Source organism: Pinus tabuliformis, chromosome 5_2 (genome assembly GCF_031772625.1).
Source record: "Pinus tabuliformis cultivar Carrire ecotype Pingquan chromosome 5_2, CPIR1, whole genome shotgun sequence".
Lineage (NCBI taxonomy): Eukaryota > Viridiplantae > Streptophyta > Pinopsida > Pinales > Pinaceae > Pinus > Pinus tabuliformis.
In genome coordinates this window covers 467,850,533-467,869,296 of record NC_142306.1, presented here as the reverse complement: position 1 = coordinate 467,869,296, position 18,764 = coordinate 467,850,533, and the positions used below count along the sequence as shown (strand labels likewise).

General features: G+C 36.5%; 2 pseudogenes; both read right to left on the bottom strand.

The window, feature by feature from the left end:
* Window positions 1-6,443: 6,443 nt before the first annotated feature.
* On the bottom strand, window positions 6,444-6,905 carry LOC149159681 (glycosyltransferase 6 pseudogene; annotated as a pseudogene).
* A 6,692-nt stretch (window positions 6,906-13,597) lies between these two features.
* Window positions 13,598-14,211, bottom strand: LOC149159680 (heat shock protein 90-1 pseudogene; annotated as a pseudogene).
* Between the last annotated feature and the right edge of the window lie 4,553 nt (window positions 14,212-18,764).

The window sequence follows — 18,764 nt, the reverse complement described above, 5'->3', positions numbered from 1 at the left end:
TGAGGACATGAACATCCATCCCAGTTATTTTCGAACCTGCAGAGTAAACACTAATTTTCTTTTTTTTTAAATGGACTGAGAATTGGGATGGGACAAATTGGTCATCCTAATGTTGTCACACTGAATGTTATTCATGAATATGCGAATACTTTGTATCTTGTGGTGAAGCTATGCTCCGGGGGATGCTTAATCGATGACATGTCCAAAAACGAATGTTACTCTCAGCATCAAGCTACAGAATTGATCAAAAACTTAATTGCCACTAAAAAAGCAAAGGAGTACCATCAGTCGGTAAATGATATCTGTTGATAAGTAACGATTAACAACAACATGCTTTCAAAATTATGTGTATAAGAAGATATTTATATTAGATTGCCACCAGCATCTCTTGCTTGAGCCTTTTAATTTTCTGAGTATTTTTGCTCAGCTTCAACTCCAACTCCATTTCATTTTTGATAGTGGACTCATTTTTAATGTTGGCTTATAATTGAAATGCTTTTGTTGCATTCTGGTATCACAAAGCAAAGTCCTGGCAAGGAAACAAGGATAGAAGTACTGCGTAGAGATGTATATTTCCTTTCCTCTATCCAATAGAGGGGTGCTTTTTTTCTGTGTCCCCTGATGTAAGATTTTAGCCCTTGGGCCCTGAACTCGTAACATTTTGTGGAATCAAACTTAATACCATTTTTAATGTGAAGGAAAAAGAGGATTTATGGTTTATGTTTTTGTTTGGTGCTTGCTATTATGTGAGCAACTTGTGTAAGCCCTTTTATATATTCTTATGCATATCATTTCTCTCTTATAATTGGAGACCTTTTCCAACCATTAATTCTTGCTTGGTTTTCCAATAGCTAAAGTTTTGGAAGATGGAACTTCAATAACAAGGTATTTGTCTTTTAATAAGTTTTGCAAAATTTGATAGCAAGTTGGTGAGAGTCAGATTGTTGAATGGTCTCTTTGACAACAGTCATGGGTGCAATGCATTGAGATGCTACTTACACATATATGCAGATATAGATATCAGGGTCTAAATAGTGGAGACATGTAGAGCTAGGATACTAAGCCCCTTTTGATGAAGAGTTTACTGTGTGATGAAGAATTTACCATTTTTAGGGCTCATGTTTACCATGCCTTATCCTTCAATAGTTTCCTTCATAAATATTGAGTAGTGACAATAAACTGATAGGTCTCTTCTATTGAGCATGCATTTGCTCTTGAAAATAGAACAAAATCATGCCTGAAATACCAAAATATCTTAGGTAAGTGCCATATCCTAACCATTTAATATGCGATAATCATTCATCAAAACATCCCTTGAAATCTTGGAAAAGTAAACTAAAAACAACTCTACAGAAGGTACCATTTCCCAGTCGTGCAATCATTCATCATGATTACACTTGAATAAGCTTAGGGTTAGATTATATAATTGGTAAAAATATCCCTCAAGTACTTAGCAGGAGGCCAAGTTCCACGGCTATGTGGCTATATGCATGCATGAACTCACATTGCTTGGCCACTCACCAAGACAAACTGTTATCTGTTGCTATCTGCATGAACTGAGCTATTGCTATCTGCACGAACTGATCTTTACAACTCGCAATTTTTGTGATGTAAAAGAATCAAGAGGTTGTTATATATGTGAAAATACATCTAGACCGGATCGAGGGTTAGCTCCCCTGATCTCTAAGTCAGCAAGCTAGACCTAGCTTCCATCCCTCGATTGAATAGGATTAGAGGTGCTTTGGCTTCTAGCTTTGCCACTAATGCTGCTGGTGGTTCCAGATAAACTTCAATGAGCTCAGATGTTACCTTTGCTTCCCCAGTGTTGGCTCCTGCCCCTGCCTTCGCTTCTTATAATGATAGGCGGTATGTAGTGGTCTATGGATCTAGAAGCTATTTTACAGGTATTAGAGAAAATACAACTGCTTCTCGATCTAAATTTGTCACCGGGGGTAAATGATGCATTATGTGCACTTGGTGGGAGCGTATGAGCCAGACCGATCAGAAAAAGAAAAATGATACGTATTCGGCCTGCTCATTCATTTCTTCTTAGCGTGTCATTCATTTCTTCTCAGGATGTCGGTAACTTCAAGCCCTTGTAACAAGTATGGTAATGCTATCATGCTCAAGTTGTCCTGGGCATGTCGTACCTTCAAGCCATTGTAACAGGTATGGTGATGCTATCCTGCTCAATCTGTTCAAGTGTTTTATCAGGAATGGATGGCAATAATGAATTCCAAGAGAGACGTTGGCTCAGACACTTGTAAGTCACCACCTCATTCCTGGGCAAGTGGTATCATCAGGAAACTAGTTGGCAATAATGAATTCCAAGAGAGACGTTGCCTCAGACACTTGTAAGTCACCACCTCATTCCTGGGCATGTGGTATAATCAAGAAACTGGTGGGCAAATAGATGTAACTATGCTATGACTTATGTCATGAAGTGTACACCAAGGTCTTCAAAATGAAAACGGTAATTCTCACATTCATAAATTCTTTGAACATGATGACTATGTAAATATATTTCATGAAACTATTAATGGTGTATTACATGAAAACTCATGCACTGGTTTTGATTTGAAATAGATTTGATGTTGCAGTTGTTTAAATTTTCATTTGAACATGGGCTCTAAACAATAGATAAATCATGCGATAAATTCTCTTAATGCACTAGATGAATAACTATTTTTGCATTGTTATGAGTATGCGTGCAAATTTATGTTCTCAAGCCTTTACAAATTCCATGATTTCAACCCTTTGTCTGAACCTTTCAAACTTCTGTTTAAATCCTGAACCTTGCCGAGCTTTGCTAATTTAATGGCAAGTTTTATCATCTTCTTTTGCATTGGCTAATTTATTCAGAATTTTATTTTGCCAATATTTAACATAAACACAAATTAGGGGACTTGGAATTTACTAATTACAAGAGGCAGCCCACAATCGATTAGAATTATATATAAAATAATTCTATTTAGGACAAAGGCTTTAAGATCTTATCTTCGTCCTCATAGAATTCCCTGACCAGCAATCTAGAATCCTGAACATGGGCTTCACTCTTTCTCCTTATGACATCAAATAGTTTATGCCTCGCAGTTGGCTTCATCTTCAATACCAGGTTGTACGTGTTAAAACCAAAAGTCACTCAATGCAGGCATTATAAGCTCCCAATAGTGCGCATCCCTCTGCACCCTGAACAAGCTGCTGCCCTTAGGGGTCCAGACATAGAAATCAATCCAACATCTAAGCCTACTGATACAACCTACTGCTTGCTACCCCTCGGCCTCCATATTCCATGATAATGATGTTTATTGAACTCTCTAACTGTATTTTTTTTGTTCATCGCGAATTTATTGCAAAGAGTATCAACTAATCTGCAAAAATGGGGCCGCATCTCCACAAACAAGGGAGCACCACAATAAGCTTTGCTCTGGCTCTTCTTAGAGCATAAGCAGATAAGCAGATTGGGTTTCTTACAGCGAAGGTGATAATGACAATGCTTACAGATTGGGTTGCTTACAGCGAAGGTGATAATGGCAATGCGACGGACAACTCGTTGGCCTTGCTGAAGCCAATACCTGGGCATAGCAATGACTGAGTTAAAGAGAATTTGACATGTTACACTAACCCTGCATGCAGCCAATGATTTATGTGCACGGGTGTTATGCTTTGGAAAAACATGCAGCCAATGAATTATGTGCACAAACATGATAATTTGAGGTCGAGCTTCTTGCGAATCTTTGTGCTAGTATGTTGTAATTATTCTAAGATTTAGCATTGAATGTCAGCGATCTTTTATCTTTGACCTTCAAATCGGTGAAAAAAATGACCAGTAATGTTCATTGTAATTATCAATATTGACTTATTTATGATTTCTTCGTGTAATTTAAATATACATGGACAACAATGAGTCTCATTCCCTATAGTCCTTCGAGGCTCAACTTGATAGTTTTCACATTGTTCCTGGAGAATGAATCTCATGAGCCTCTCACACACGGCTTCTTTCAAAGCAATTTCAATACTAATTCTTTTGCTCGTATTAATGGTATTGGACTGCCACTGGGTGCTACTTTTTGCTACGTTGAGATTTAGTGATAACGAGATAAGTGTTGTATATGTACCTTACATTACAGAGCAGAAATAGCAACTTTTCCATTACAACCAGCTATTTCAAGTAACATATCATACACAGATTTGAGGTAAAACCTGTGTAAAGATGCATGACAGGGTGGCACAGAGTAGGGAATAATTCTAATCAAAGGAAACATTCCCATTGTCATACAATGAACTGATATGTTGCCAATACTATGCACAGTTTTCTTTAGTACAAGCATGATGAGGCAAATGTAGAAAACAAGTGAGAACAATCAAATTGCTATGAGGCTAGCCTGTATGCTACCCCTAGCATCTACAAAATAAATACAACATCATCTATAACAGGTATATGAGAACTTTTGGCAACCCTCTAACTATAGAATCAATCAAAAGGAGTGTCATCCACATTTCTTACTAAGAAACAACCACCATTGGCTTCTATTAGAAGAAGACAATCCTACTGGCTGAACATACTCCCTCAACTCATTCATAGATAGCAAGTTCATGAGACTCAGATTGCTGAATGGTCTCTTTTACAACAGTCATGGGTGCAACGCATTGAGATGCTACTTATACATGTATGCAGATATAGATATTAGGGTCTAAATAGTGGAGACATGTAGAGCCAGAATACTGAGCCCCCTGTAATGAAGATTTTACCGTGTGACAAAGAGTTTACCATTTTGAGGGCTCATGTTTACCATGCCTTATCCTTCAATTTTTTCCTTAATAAATACTGAGTAGTGACAATAAACTGATAGGTATCTTCTACTGAGTATGCATTTGCTCTTGAAAATAGAACAAAATCATGCCCAAAATACCAAAATATCTTGGATAAGCAAGCTGAAATACTGAGCAGTGACAATAAATTGATAGGTCTCTTCTACTGAGCATGCATTTGCTCTTGAAAATAGAACAAAATCATGCCCGAAATACCAAAATATCTTGGATAAGTGCCATATCCTAACCATTTAATATGCTATAATCATTCATCAAAACATCCCTTGAAATCTTGGAAAAGTAAACTGAAAACAACTCTACAGAAGGTACCATTTCCCAACCATGCAATCATTCATCGTGATTACACTTGAATGAGCTTAGGGTTAGATTCTATAATTGGTAAAAATTTCCCTCAAGTACTTAGCACGAGGCCATGTTCTATGTATATGTGTAACCATATATCATTGTCAGATTTTAGGTGTACCTTACATTACAGAGTAGAAATAGCAACTCTGCCATTACAACCAGTTATTTCAAGTAACATATCATACTCAGATTTGAGGTAAAACCTGTGTAAATATGCATGATAGGGTAGCACAGAGTAGGTAATAATTCTAATCAAAGGAAACATTCCCATTGTCATACAATAAACTGATATGTTTCCAATACTATGCACAATTTTCTTTAGTACAAACATGGTGAGGCAAATGCAAAAAACAAGTGAGAACAATCAGATTTCTATGGGGTTGGCCTGTATGCTGCCCCTAGCATCTACAAAATACATACAACATCCTCTATACTAGGTATATGAGAAATTTAAGAATGATTGAGTAGAAAACAACTGAAATGACTCCATATTCCCAATGCCAAATGCATTGGAATGAGGTGCCTACATTAACTGTACTTATGCATGGAAAAGTACTCATAATAGACAAAGGATAATGGGATTGCTATGCTAAGCTCTGTATGAACCCTACAAATTTGGAATTACCTTTTTTTTTTCTACAATTGAGAATCTTGGGCATTCCAAAGAGGATAAGTAGGAATTATCGAATTTAGAAATAGTCCATAAATACAACCATGAAGGCCATTATTAAACTAAGGACAATTAAGAATTGTTTGTTGCTTCAGTAACATCGTATTTTCATAGCCGTATTTCTGCAATATTCATATTTCTTGCCAAAACATTAATTGACCACTCAAATCTAATTAAATGCGGTTGCATGTATCAATGACTGAATTCTAACTATTGTTGCTAGTCGCGAGTGAGTCAGTCACACCATGTCACATCCAAAAACAGACCAAATGGAGGCCATACTATTTCAATAAGATGTACTTGCCACCTCTCCAATAAGTTAAAGATGTACTACATGCAATAACCTTTTGTTAGATGCAGCTTGCTGGTTGCTCTTTATGTAAGATGTATTTTGATATTACTATTTTGGTAGTATTGGGGTACGATGACCAATGCTCTCTACTATTAGAAAATAGGAGGTTTCTCTATAGGTAGGACCAGGAGAACTCATACAAAATAATTTGAGGCCCCATCACAACCCACCTCTCCATGAAATCCATGGACCATTCACAGTTTCTCATAAGAAAAACCCTACATTGATTCCCAACCAGCTCCTTTACTTATCAACATTTTCCTCCCATCCATGGACTATGAAATTGAAGTCCTTGTACTTCTCCAATGGGTACTCAACTTCAATGTCTGTGATCACAACATCTGAGTCCATCCACCATATCCATATCCATATCAAAGGAATTTTGGCCCAGAAAGTGTACATTTTCTGATTAAGGAGGATTGTGTTGTAAAACATGTCCAAGCCATGGATCCTGCAGTAATCCTGCTTATTCTTGAAGCACCTCAGAAGCAGATGATCCCCAATTGGGTTCTTGCAGGCATGAGGCTGTGAGCCTGTCAAGACCAAGATACGAGGCCTCCCTCCTTCTGTATAGTTCTTTATATGAGGATGGGCCTTCAACCATTTTTGTCTCTTGAGGTCCCAGTTTTTCACAGTGCTCCCCACAGCATAACTAAAGTCAGGATCAGCGTAGAAATTGTCACAACTTTTCTCCCACTCATCCATTGACTGATACAAGGATTCCTCTTGTTTACCATTCATTTCATGTTCATTGCGCTGATTCTGTTGAACTCACATTTTGATTTTCTTGAGTACCAGCAGTCACATTGGTATCATCAAACCTCTGGATCCTGAAACTGCATTGTGCTGAAGATTGTTGTGCTTCAATTGTGACAGCTCTATAAGCAATTCTATAAGAGAAAATTCTCCATAAACTCCAACAAAGTACCAGAGCAACAATGACCAGTGTGAAAAACACGAAAAAATCACAAAGTTTCTTTTTCATCATATTTATAGGGAAAGAAACGAATAAGTGGATGGTCTCTCTAACATGGGTTTGAAGTTGTACCTAGGTACGTGCCATATCCAAGAACGAAAGGAAGATCAGATTTTTGAGGATTTTCATTCATCTTTTATCAAATCTAGGTTCATAACTTTAAAGTTACAATCATGCTATTTGTATGTTGCTTAAGAGCCCTAAGACAAGGATTTGTTTGAAGGCTTTTTCTTCTTCTCTATATAGAAGAGGTTATAAGCTTTGTCCAGGATAGCATTAAGCTACACATGGACCTATCCACATGTTTATGTTTCCTGATTGATCTTGAAAGTGGTTCTACTTCATTCCTATTTGGAGGAGTTTCTGGACATGCTGGCCTATTTTCCACAGTAAAAGATGTCTGTCTGCAGGGTATTAAATATTGATCCTTACCTCCAACATTATTTATGTAGTAGGTTGCGCTGAAATAATGGTTTACTGCCATGGCCCATATGTATTTCTGGTGGTGTTTCTTTTCTTGAAGCCCGCTCATGGCAGGGACTTGCTGCCATGCAACTTCTCTTGTTTTCTTTTGCAATTTGTCTATGAACAATAAAATTTCATGTTATAGCTTTGAATGTTCAACCACTACTTTACCTATTATAATTTTTAATTCACAGTATATATCGATAGTTTGTTGTATTTTGTTTATCAAATTTTAGTGTTTTATGTATCTAGAACCCAACCTCCACACTCTCCTCAATCTCTACATTGGTTATAAAGTGTCTTTCTAGTATTACTTCTAGTTTACATTTTGTATCTCTTTGAGATTCATTGAGATAAATTTCACACATGTTGCAATTGAACTTTTTACTAAAGACCAAACTTTAAAACTATAAAATTGATTAAGGCCTTTTCTCCCTTTTGACTCACTAAACCCCTGTAATCATCATAATGTCACACCATAAATATGCCACAGGAAAAAAAAAAAACTCAAATGTAATCACCATAATATCACACCATAAATATGCCACAGGGAAAAAACTAAACTCAAATGTATAGAGAAGGAAAGACTATAAGAAAACGGATTAATCAAATTACATCTTCGCAGCACCCGTGGATTAAATAGGATAAGGGAAGAGAACGGGATACAAAAAGTGTATAAGATATGCTAATTTTGATTGAAGTAGTCTATTTTAATATAAATATTTATATTTATATTTATTTTATTAATTATAAAAAAAATTTAGTTAATTTTTATTTAATATGATACTATTATAATTTTTTATTTAGATTTATTATTAATTAATTATAATATATTTGTTATTTTATTTGTTTAGTGAATATGGTAAATATCATAAATATGATAACTTTATTTTCTATAAATTATAGAAAAATATCTCTTTCAATATTTAAGAAGTTTTAAATATTAATTTAATATTTAATTTCAACATAATTTAGTTAGTTTATTATTATTATTTATTATGCATATTTTAAGATAATTTAAGGTGAGTTTGTATAATGGATAGGCATTATCTATACTTATACAAGAGTCTATCCATTATATAGACTCCCTCTATTGTATTTTTTTTGTCAAATACCACACAGATTGCTCAAAATTCCACCAGTCATATGTCAATTTTGTCAATTGTACTCATGCTAGCGAAACCTTGATGTACAGCTGACAGAACCATGAGGTACAACTGGAAAAACCTGACAACTCGCATTTAAGGCAAGTCTGTATAATGGATAGACATTGCCTATTCTTATGGAAGAGTTTATCCATTATATCTATACTCCCCCTATTGTACTCATTGTGAGATACCACATAGATTGATCACGGTTTTGTCAATCATATGTCAAGATTCTGCCAGTGATACGCATGCTGGGGGAACCTTGACTTACAGCTGGCGGAAGCTAACAGCATGCATTGAAGGTGAATTTGTATAATGGATATGCATTGCATATTCTTATGGAAGAGCCTATCCATTATAAAGACTCCCCCTACCATACATGTTGCCAAATAACGCACAGATTTCTCATATTGGTTTTGCCAACCGCATGTCAAGGTTCCTCCAATCATACTCATGATGACGAAACCTTGACATATAGCTGGTGGAAGCGTGAGGTACGATTGGTGAAACCTGGTAGCACGTATTTAAGGCAAGTTTGTATAATGGATACGAATTAACTATTCTTGTGGAAGATCCTATCAATTATGTAGACTCCCCCTACCATACATGTTGTTATATAACACATAGATTTCTCATAGTTCCACCAATCATGCTCATGTTGGTGGAATCTTTATGTATGACTGTAGGAACTGTGAGGTACCACTGATGGTACCTCACAACTCGCATTTTAGGCAAGTCTGTATAGTGGATAGGTGTTTCCTATTCTTATGAAAAAGTCTATCCATCATACAGATTGTCCCCATCGTACTTGCTATTAGATACCACACATATTGCTCACGGTTCCACCTATTGTACGTCAAGGTTATTTCAGTGGTACACATGTTGGTTCAACCTTGACGTACAATTGGTGAAACTGTGAGGTGCGACTAGTTGAACCTGATAGCTCACATTTAAAGCAAGTTTTTATAATGGATAGGCATTTCCTATTCTTATGGAAGAGCAATAGACTCCCCCTTATTTTACATATTGTGAGATACCACACAAATTGCTCACAGTTTTTCCAGTTCTATGTCAAGGTTCCACCAGTTGTACTCATGCTAATGGAACCTTGACATACTACTAGTGGAACCTGATAGTTCATATTTAAGGCGAGTATATATAATAGATAAGGCATTTACTATTCTTATGGAAGAGCCTATCCATTATACAGAATCCCTCTACCATACCTAGTGTCAAATACCAGACAAATTTCTCACGGTTCCACCAGTTGTATGTCAAGGTTTGTACTCATGCTAGTCGTGTTAAATTTCCGTATGGAAATCTATATTGCCATTAATCAAATAATGTTACAAATAAATATATGAAGTGTTGTCTCAAGATAGGGAAACTATCTTGGACACACAATCACTTGGTTGAGATAATATCTCTACCACACACCAATATAGGAAACAACTTGTAACTAATAGGAACATACTCCTTTACATAGCAAGAATGACAACTGAGACAAGTAGGAATTAAATTTTCCAACGCACCCCCTTAATGACTACTTGTCTTGATATCAATGTGCAAAGTCTAGTTGTGGTCAAACATGACAAAAGAATATGTTGATGTCCATATAAAGGAGCAACCATCCACTAGAATGTATGGGTACCAACTGCTACAACCACCAGTCTACTATGATGCCCTTCGCATACATGGTTCTGTCAACCATTATAATTGCATACATGTACCTATACCTGAAAATCCCCCTCCATCATCATCATGATTTTTATTGGATTTCCCATAACCATGCTCTAGGTTTTATCATATTACCCTCAACCATGCCAACAAGGGCTCTAAGCCACCAAGGCTCAACACAGCTACCAAGGCTCAACACAGCCACGAAGGCTCGACTCAGCCATGAAGGCTCAACACAACCACGAAGGCTCAACTCAACCATGAAGGTTCTAACACAACCACGAAAGCTTAACTCTGTCACCAAGGCACTCAAGTTAGCCACGAAGGCTCTCCACAGACCCAACTTAACCAGGCCCAAGGTTTTCTCGGCTTACCCTCAACCATTCCAAGGGTTTTGTCAACTGACCCTAAACCATGCCTATAGGAATCCCTATCCACTTCACTCTCGCACTTGGTTTCTTTCTTACCACAAACCAACATTGCACAGTGGTTTCCGGCTGACCACAAACCTACAATTACAAAGTGGTTTTAAGATTACCATGAACTTTATAGTGATACACATGCCTCATGAGGCTTACATTTCAAACTCCAACTCTAGGAGTTACCAGGTACATACTTTACGAAGATCACTATCAAACATTACATAGACTTGCTTACTAATACATATATGATTCACATTACAACATAATAGACTCTATTCCACAGACACAAACAAAATTTTAAGCCGATCTGGATCCTTTGCCACTCATCTTGGATACATCATACCATTTATATGATGGAACACACCAATTTTTTCCCACATGAATATCATCAACTTTGTACTTTTGAGTCTTTGGCATCTTCATTTTAACTTTGGGATACAGGTCTTGGTCTCCATGTTTTACTTGTCATCAATTAGAGTCACGAATTCTAACAAAATGACTTCATATTGAGGTGATGAATCTCAATATGTATACAAATTTCCAAGACTAATTTACCTTTACCCATACTAAAAAAAAAATACAATACCAAATAATATAAGCACAAGAACCACTCAATGCGCCACAAACGACTCTCCACCATCTCCCAATTTAATTCGAAAAAATAGTGACAGACTCTCCACCATCAGCTCTACAGCCTCAATGCAACTCGTCCAACGAAGCCTTCTCCAACATCACTACCTTCACCACTCGGCCACCATAAATCAAAAGAGCAGTTATTGTAGAGACAATGGAATCTATTACAGCAAAAGATATCTCATCGATCTTCCTCCAACCACTCAACACTTAGACGTTACTACTTATATTTTTTTCCATCATCACCACGATATCCAGAAGATTACCTTCATTGACGCCTCTAGTGGCATATTGCGCTCTTATCCATCCCTCCATCACAATGTGAGAGCCCTCGTGGCTGGACTGCATGGCCTCAGGGTTTTGAAAAGGTGACCTGCTACTCATGATTTCCACCAATTTCATCGCCATCCCTTGAATTTACCTCGTTTTTCTCTCCATTGGAGCAATCCTCACCACCGCCAATATGAATAGCACAGAGTTGAAGACAAAAAAGGAGGTTGTCGGTTCAAAACTGATAATTATCTTCACCCCAGAAAATTTGATCAAAAAGATTCGTGCAAACTATCTTGCCATCCATTAATCAAATAGGATATTACATATATACAGGAAGTGTTATCTCATGATAGGAAAATTATCTTAGACACACAAGCTGATCTCAACCACACACAAATCTAGGAAACAAAATAAGAACAAACTCCCCTAGAAATAATCACAACTGAAACAAGTAGGAATTACATATTCCAATACACCTCCTTAATGAGTACTTGTCTCGATATCAATTTGCAAAGTCTAGTTGTGGTCAAACAAAGCAAAAGAATGTGTTGATGTCCATATAAATGAGCAACCATCCATCGGAATGCACGAGTGCCAACCACTGAAACCACTAGTCTTGTAGGATGTCCTTCACATACATGGTTATGTCAACCATTATAACTGCATACATGTACCTGTACTTCCAAATCCCCCTCCAATATCATCATGGGTTTTATCAGATTTCCCGTAACGATGCTTTGGGTTTTATCGGATCACCCTCAACCATTCCCTGTGCTTAGCTGGAAATACGCTAAGACCTGTGAGAAAGCAAATTTCTCCTGTGAGTAAGGTACTTCACTACCGACCACCTAGACTCCGAAACTGTGAGCACTGGGGCTTATATGTTGCCACTGGGTCACTGTAACCATGAAGGCTCTTTAAACAGTGAGAAATGAGGCTCCTATGTTGCCACTGGGGCACTGTAGGCACGAAGGCTCTGTAGCCACTAGGGCTTACCAAAGACCCGACTCAACTAGGCCAAGGGTTTTCTTTGATAACCCTAAACCATGCCAACAGGAATCTCTGTCTCACTCTACTCTTACATGTGGTTACTAGCTTACCACAAACCGACATTACAAATACAAAGTGGTTTTTAGATTACCACGAGCTGTATGGGGTTACACATGTCGCATCATTGTTACATTACACACTCCAACTCTTGGAGTTACTAGGTACATAAATTATAAAGACAACTACAAAACACCATAGACTTGCTTACTAATAAATGTATGTGATACACTATCATCATGAGTCTATTCCACACACTCACACAAACTTTGAATTAATTGTCCATCATCACCTAATTTTCAGTGTCGTTGTTGCACATAATCAATATTTGATGCACTTCAACCCTATTATCTACCACAGAATATCTTTGGTCTCCATTTTCTTTTTCTACTTTAACTGTTGTCTTGGATTGATGTGCGTGATTTGTTAGAGTATCTAATTCTAACAAAACCACTCCATTGAGTTAGCTAAGCTCAATGTAAAAAATTCCAAAACTTATATAAATATCACTATTTATTTGTTTCTCACTCGAATTTTAAAACTACAATTCTAACAAATTGCACTTCTACATTGAGTTGATCATTCTCAATGTGTTTACCTTCCCAAACTCCAATTTTGTGAAATTGACCCAAAGAGAGAAAAGAAAAAAAGGAGAGTAGTAAAATTCCAATTAGGTGAGCAAGACATTGTCCCCTAGACTGGAAGCGCTCACCTCCACAAGCATAGCCACCTATAGGAATATGCCACGTGTACTGTCTATATCCTGAGTAACTGTGGAAGAACACCAGAATGCATCTTGACCAGATCCTTCATCTGTCATTCCTCCAGGTACTCCAACTAGTCTTCCTTGAGAAACAAAATAATTTTAGTTCCCCTGCCCAGGGGCTCTGCGTTAACGTCTCTAGTAATAGTAAACGACCCCCCAGCCTGGGATTCCCAAATATATTTCTCATCGTCATTGTGCTTATTGGTAACAATCACTTTCTCAACCACAAGGTAGGCTGAGTAGAAACCCACACCGAACTGATCGATCATGCTCACATCCGCCCCAACCTGTAAAGCTTCCATGAACTCCTTCATCCCAAATTGTTCGCCAAATCGGATTTAGTCATGCCTATTCCCCTGTCAATAATGGTGAGGCATTTGTTAGACTTGTCGAGCACAAGCCGAATGAAGAGCTCCGGCTGAGCATCGAGCTTACTCTTATTCGTTAGTCTTTCAAACTGAATTTTGTCTAGCGCATCGAACAAATTGATGATGAGGTCCGAGAGGAAAATCTCTTTGTTGTTGTTGAAAGTGTTGATGATGAGGCTAAGCAGCTGATAATTTTCAGCTTGGAAAGGGAAAGTCTCCACCTCGCCTCTCTCCATGTTCACGCCCACCATTCGAATTTGAATTGCAATGAATCAAATAGAATAGAATAGTGAACCAGACAAGTATTCCAGCGCCTTCCTTTGTTGATCCTTTGTAGATCCATGCTGATCCGGTCTCATCCACGATTTTGCTTCATAGATCCTAATAGAATGGTGCAGTTATCTCTCCACTCTCGATTGATCCAGGGTGAAAAACACAACCACAAGATCTAGCAACAAACACCAACCCAATATTGAATTCATCATAGGCTCGATTCAAGAACGTTGGTTTCGGCTTTCAAATATTCACGCAGGAAAACGAATTAGCATCGTGGATCTCAACATCTGATTACCAGAGCCTCCAAACAACTGCGAACAGAGCCTAGTCATGATCACATATCTTCTCTCACATGAATATGATGGACAAATACAAAAAAAAAAATATATGCGGCAAACATAAAAATAATACTCTCAAAACAAACACACTCTCTTATTATTTCTCTCAGCCTAGCATGGGCAGGAGGGGCCAAGCCCTCAAGACTTTGATACCATGATAAATTTCTATAAGGAAATCTATATTTTCATTAATCAAATAATGTTACAAATAAATATACAAAGTGTTGTCTCAAGATAGGGAAACTATCTTGGACACTCAATCACTTGATTGAGAGAATATCTCAACCACACACCAATATAGGAAACAACTCTTAACTAATAAGAACAAACTCCTTTACATAAAAAGAATCACAACTGAAACAAGTAAAAACTACATTTTCAACAAATAAAACCCTAACATATAACTAGCATAATCATGAAATACAACTAGCTGAACTTGAAAACGTGTATTTAAAACAAATTTGTATAATGAATAAACATTATATTATTCTTATCAATAATGAACAAAGTAAAATATCCTCAATGAGGACACACACGCAAAAATAATAAAATTTCCATGTAATGGAGGATTGATGACATAAAAACATAGAACGCTGAATTTTAACCTTTCTTAAAACGAAAAATAATCATTCTAGGTGGTATTTTATAATATAAATTTAATTCACACTTTTGAAAATGTGCTCACTCTCAAGTACCATGCTAACAATGCATTTTCATTTGTAGCTGTTTTCAGGCTAGCTAATGTGCTCACTCTCAAGTACCATGCTAACAATGCATTTTCATTTGTAGCTGTTTTCAGGCTAGCTTTTCATTATAAGGCTTCTAGACGCAGCGAGGAATGAAAGCCATTTTGAAATAGTATTATTGTAAGGCTTCTAGAGGTAGCGAGGAATGGCAGGCACTTTGAAAAAATATTGTTTTCTAATTGAAGTCAACTCGAACTTTCTGCTAGCTATCAGTATAGTTCAAAGATATGTTAGGTATAATCATCATTATTTTCATTTTCCAGTTATTTTTTATTATATTATCAGATTTACATTTGTGGGGATATATACTATTTTTTAAAACTTATGTATTATAGTGATTATTAGTTTTTGGCAATGGTATGGGACTATAGTAATAAAAAATGATTGTTTAAATACTATTTCGGATACTTCGTGTTACAATTAATCTAAATTTTTTAAATTTTTTAACACTATATTGTATTGACCATACTGCATTTTATTTGATCATCTTATTTGACCTCTTCCGGAAGACAAGAAGAAAAAACTATATATTAAATTATATATTAAGTTAAATTTGTTTAATTCATATTTTCACAATGTAAATTAATGAAAAGATGAAAAAACTATATATTAAATTATATATTAAGTTAAATTTGTTTGGTTCATATTTTCACAATGTAAATTAATGTTAAAATTAGTTTAGGGGTATTGAATGCTAAGCTATTTAGTATGCCATTCTTATATATGTTATGTTATGATAGAGTTATATATGTTATGTTAGGATAGAGTGTCTCATCGTTGATTTCCAAGTGGTCGATTGCATGTCCAGCCACATTTTGTTCTCTCAAGCACACAACCAACCAAGTGGTGAGTTGATTGCCAAGTGGTGAGTGCATGCAACCACACTCTGTTCTCTCCAGCAACAAGTTGGTTGTGTGCATGACACCTAAAAGCACATCATGAAAGCAATCTCACTGAAGAGGCTTCCCTTCGAGTTATCAGAGCATCAAGTTTTCCAGTTATCAGAGACCACTGAGCACTGCGTTATCAGAGACTACTGGAAAGAATACTGAAGTTTTCCAGTTATCAGAGAAGCCTTCAGCCGCTATGCAAGGTACGAAGGCCGCATTGGAAAGGCTACTGGATTTTTCTAGTTATCAGCGCAGCCTTTAGCGGCTATGCAAGGTACGAAGGCCCCATTTGAGATGCATCCAATACCCTGGAAGCAACCCATGATAGTAATTGTATAAAAACTCTACTCAAACAATGATAGTGATTGTATAAAAACTGTACTCAGTTAATTTCTTTTAACTACTTTTATTCGTATTCGCACACTCCAGCTTGCAGACAACACAGTGGAACAAAGATATCTAATAGTTATGTAAATGAGGTGAGATCATGTTCACGATGAGATTCCCCTACCTATTTTCTGTAATGAATAGAGGTCCAACTTTATGTACTACTTTATGTACTACTATGTAATAGTAATGGGTATTTCTTATCGTGTTACATTAACATGTAATAGTAATGGGTATTTCTTATCGTGTTACATTAACCATACATGTTATAGCTTATATCATGTTAGTTAATTATGACTAGTACTTTATAACGAGCTTTGTTCAGGTTACTAGGATTTAATCATCATAACCTTTATAGTACTAATACCATAAGTAATGACTATCTAACCTATTACTATTAGTAACAAAAGAGAGAACACTATGCTTGTTTGAATCGTAATGGCTCATATAACCCTAATCAAAGTTGCTACTATGATTATCCTAACTAAGCTTATTTCGATATCTAAAGTCATACCTTATTACTCGCTCTATAATGCGTATCATAATTAATAGACCTATTTGGAATTAGAGAACACACTAGCTTACTATCGATCCCACAGAAGAAGTGAGAGATATTGTAACTTATGAACATTGATAGCTTGTTCACGCTTGAATGCCGTTGGATCTATCTGAAGAACTTCATTATAGTCAGCAATAGCTTTGGCATAATTGCCTTTTCCATAATGGCCCTGAACATCACCCGATGCAATGAGTGCTAAGTTGCATGCAATGAGTGCTAAGTTGCAATGAGTGCTAAGTGAACTATTCAAATCATGAGAAATTAGTCACTTACACTACTTACGACTACTTACACTACTTACGACTACTGAACATCACTGAGTGCTAATGAGTGCTAAGTTGCAATGAGTGCTAAGTGAACTATTCAAATCATGAGAAATTCACTTACTACTACCTCTCATGGAAATGGTCATACGTGAATGACTTGCGTTAAAACATCACCCGATGCAATGAGTGCTAAGTTTCATCCAATGAGTGCTAAGTTGCAATGAGTGCTAAGTGAACTATTCAAATCATGAGAAATTAGTCACTTACGACTACCTCTCATGGAAATAGTCTCATGGAAATGGTCATGGAAATAGTCTCATGGAAATGGTCATACGTGAATGACTTGCGTTCTCTCATGGAAATAGTCTCATGGAAATGGTCATACGTGAATGACTTACTTAACGCAGTTGAATCCCAAAAATAATGTCTGATATAGATTTGTAAAATGATATCTAATATCAATGTTTTAATTTATAAAACAAATCTTACATGCACCTTTATTTTACATGCACCTTTATTTCTCACTTCTTGTTCGTAGATTATTGCTAAATCACTGTACCAGGAAGACTTTATTTCTCACCTGTTGTTAGTATATTATTGCTAAATTACTGTACGAGGTAGACAAGCCTGTTAGCATATTATTGCTAAAATACTGTTAGTATATTATTGCTAAATTACTGTACGAGGTAGACAAGCCTGTTAGCATATTATTGCTAAAATACTGTACGAGGCAGACAAGCCTGTTGTTACAGCTATGGTTGCGTTATAAAAATTGGCAGCTACACTGATCATATTCGTGCATTAAGTTGGCATTAAGACAAGACTGCAATTACAAGCCAAGCATAAAATCAAAACCGTAAATAGGCAATCCAACACAGCATAATCCCTAAAAATTAAAGCAACCAATGTACCATATGCAAAACCACATCTTGAAATCTCCAATTATATTTTGCACAAGTCCCCTGTTAATAATCAATTTACATTTTGCCTTGTTCATAGTAAACGCTTGCTAAATTCTCTGCACACAATCATGGCATATGCACCAACTCCTTGTCACTAAAGTCTACCTAACCACTCAGCCAAGATGTTTTGCACCAGAATTTTCATACTAAAGTAATCGATAATTGCTGCCAGAAACTGTGCTTGCTTGTGTAAATAATCATAACAATTAACTGTTGTCCATTAAAATGCCTGTTGAAGATTCAACAAATACAGAATCTCTCCCAAATCTTTGCACATTTCCATGCAAGCTTGAGACTTATATTATTCTTGTATGAACAATGGGCTTGAAGAGTACTTACAACCTAGCAGGATGATATTAGCAGGA